Source organism: Eupeodes corollae, chromosome 3, assembly GCF_945859685.1.
Source record: "Eupeodes corollae chromosome 3, idEupCoro1.1, whole genome shotgun sequence".
Lineage (NCBI taxonomy): Eukaryota > Metazoa > Arthropoda > Insecta > Diptera > Syrphidae > Eupeodes > Eupeodes corollae.
Genome location: NC_079149.1, coordinates 33,204,611 through 33,207,920, shown reverse-complemented (window position 1 = coordinate 33,207,920; position 3,310 = coordinate 33,204,611).

Below are 3,310 nucleotides of genomic sequence, written 5' to 3'. Positions count from 1 at the left end.
TGTAGCCAAATGCTTTAAGCTTCCTGACTTTGGTAGCGTTTATCAGGCTGAACTGCTGGCAATAAGGGAGGCATGTAAGATACTTAAACAAAACCCAAACCAAAACCGAAATGCGGCTATCTTTACAGACAGTCAGGCAGCTGTCAAAGTCATTAACTCGGCCCTATCCTCATTTAAATTGGTCCAGCAATGTCGCGATGAGCTTGCGAGCCTGAATATTAACTTTGGTGTCACCCTGATCTGGGTTCCGGGCCATAGTGGTATCGTGGGAAATGAACGGGCTGACGAGCTAGCCAGCAAGGATCGGCCCTTCATAGCTCACTTGCGGAAATGGTTAACATACCTCTTGGTGCTATGAAGAGTAAAATCATTTCTATCTACCAAACTGAATCAAACCGAAGGTGGAGCAATTTACCCAACTGAATTATATCCAGGAAGATATGGCCCACCTATAACAAAACCCGTACAAACGATCTTTTATGCAGGCCAAGGCAAGACATAGCCAGGATTGTTGCGGTTTGTACCGGACATTGGCCTAGGAGGAGTTGGTGCGGAGAAGTTGGGTATCTCCTACAACACCTTTTGCCGTAGCTGTAGTGACCCAAGGGAAAGTGAAACGATAATCCATTTCCTCTGCAAATGTCCTGCTTTGGCAAACACTAGAATGAAATACTCTAGAAAAGCATTCTTTCAAGAACTTGATGAGCTATCTGAGACAAAGATTAGAGACCTAATCTTTTTTTTCAATGCGACAAAATGACTCTTTGGCTTCTCTATAAATTTATCCCCTTCAATCAAAGGTCAAACTAGTTTTTGGTATCAAAACGGAGCACTACAGCGCTAATTGGATCTCAGGCTAGGTTGCCTTGAAATCGCCATTTATTCTTACCTACCTTGGATCAACGGGCTTTTATTTTAACTCATACGGTACTAATATCCACCTCATATTGTTAAAGTCATTTCATCTATGATGAGACATAAGAAATTTGTTGTAACCGATAGACAAAACTCTACAACTAAGGTTTGTAATATCGCCAATGGTCTGCCACAGGGCACTGTTTTGGCACCTCACTTGTTTAATTTATATGTTTCTGACATATTGAGGGACATCGATGGCTTAATAGCGTTTGTTGACGATACCATTTTGTATGCAAGGGGATCAAAAATTGCGGATATTGAAACAGAACTGCAAACAAAATTTAATAAGGTGCAATCTTTCTGTGGAATCTCGGAAGATATTTAAGAAGAAGCTTAAACTAAACAACATTGAAACCATACTGTTCCGCAGCCCAATAAGATTCAGATTTGAGGCTAAATTGGAAACACCTCAAAAATCATAGACTGAAGCATCCTTCTTGACTTCTTCTTCAAGTTCTTCAAGATTTTTGAAAAAGTGTCTGCCTAAGAATGTTACTGGTACTAGTACTCTCGAAAATTACTTGTGGGTACCAGCCTCTTTTTATTTTGCTGTATTAATACAAAATGTATTAATTGTAAATATCTGCTAGTTTAAACCTTAAATTCAAGTCAATTCTTAACTACCCATCTTTGATTCTAAAAGACTTGTAACAATTCAAGAAGAACTTCAAAAATAGTTTGAAAAAGTACCCGGTTCTTGATTTTTTAAAGTATCAGTACCAGTATCCGGTTCTGTTATTAATTAAAATAACGCTGGCACTCAAAGACTTCAGCATAAAGCACCTTCTATTCATCTGGTAAATACATAATTATTCCCCACAGATCCGCCCCTGAGTTAAGTTCTTTGACACATAAAATATATCAGCACTTGAATCTAATAAACTGAACCCCGAAATGCAAAACGAAGAACTTTGTTTAAAATAAGGCGACAATTTATTAGCTTCATATTTTTTCATTATTAGTCTTTGGAATGCTGAAATAAAAAAAGACTTTGATTTAAAATTTAAATAAGCTTTAATGAGCTCGGGGGCCAATTCGCGGTCTGAGACTGGGTCAATTCATCTCAAGCTGAGATGAGCTAAGAGTGTATGTGTTTGAGTGATTTTGTATAAGTGAATATGTTGAAAAGTGTTATTATTGTCAACTTTGATGCTGCTGCGTAGCAAGTTTGAATGGACGGCGACTTAATCAATGAGACAGACGGAAGGCAATTTGAATAATTGCCTTAAATGCGCCAGCCACTTGGTTAAAGCTGATGCAGGGGGCACCTCAAAGCGAATATAAAGACGCTCAAGCGAGACTAGTTGAATCTTCTGTTCTGGTTAAATGTACGTGAAGCTTGAACTCATCCAAAGTATAGAAATAAGACTGGGTAACTGGATCAATTAATTTATGCTGTATTTTTGCGGCTGCAATTGGCATATAGAGTGCCGCTGCTCGTAAACAAAGCAATGCGACGTAACTCAACGCCAAGAAAATAAATACATCAGTGCAATGTGGCAGAGGCAGGGGAAAGTCGACGCGAATGGGACGAGCGACGCACGGCTTAATCAATTTGTTTCATGATTTGATTGTCTTTTTGCTTTGTATGCTCTGCTCCATCATTTTTGACTTCTGACCGGAAGAATCAGCAGTGATTTGGTGCAATTATATGCACATGATGTAAAGTGGCGCCAGCAGAAAATCAGAATCTTTGTATAGGTTGAAGGTTTCATTTAAGCGTAGTGGCCTTAACGATCTTCATAATATTTCTGTTTACTTATTTAAAAAGAAGCTAAAGGCATCTCAATTGTTCTCCAGTTCATTGTTTGTTCTTGTTAGAGAAGAAGAAATAAATTTAAACTGATCAATCCAATATTTTGATGTAATAATAAAAATTTTAAATTAAATTCTTAGGTTCAATGTTCCAGCAAAAAAAAGGATCAAAAATCTTTCAATTTTTAACAATTGCAGAATTTAAACTTGTCAAATTTAAAAATATTTCAACTTTAAAATTGACATCTGTCTTTATGGTATGATATTCAAAATGAAACCTCTTATTAGAAAAACCTTTAAAAGATTATTTTTTGAAAAAACATAACATTAACTTATTGAAATTTTAAGATATCAAAATAGCACGCATGCATGAGTTTGATTTATTTTCAAAACAACATCGTTTTTTGGTGCTAGAACCGATATTTGACAGAGAAATTGGTCGTCATGTATGTTCATTTGTAAACCAGGTAAAAAACTTGCAATGATTTCAAAAATACACTGTACTAAATTACAAAAATGTTCCGTTAGTAATACATAGCCCACGACATCGGTTTTTACCGCCCATATTCTATTTTTAAAAGTTTGGTGTGTAAATGTCATCAATGTCGTAGACAGTCGATCTAAGAGACTGAGGACG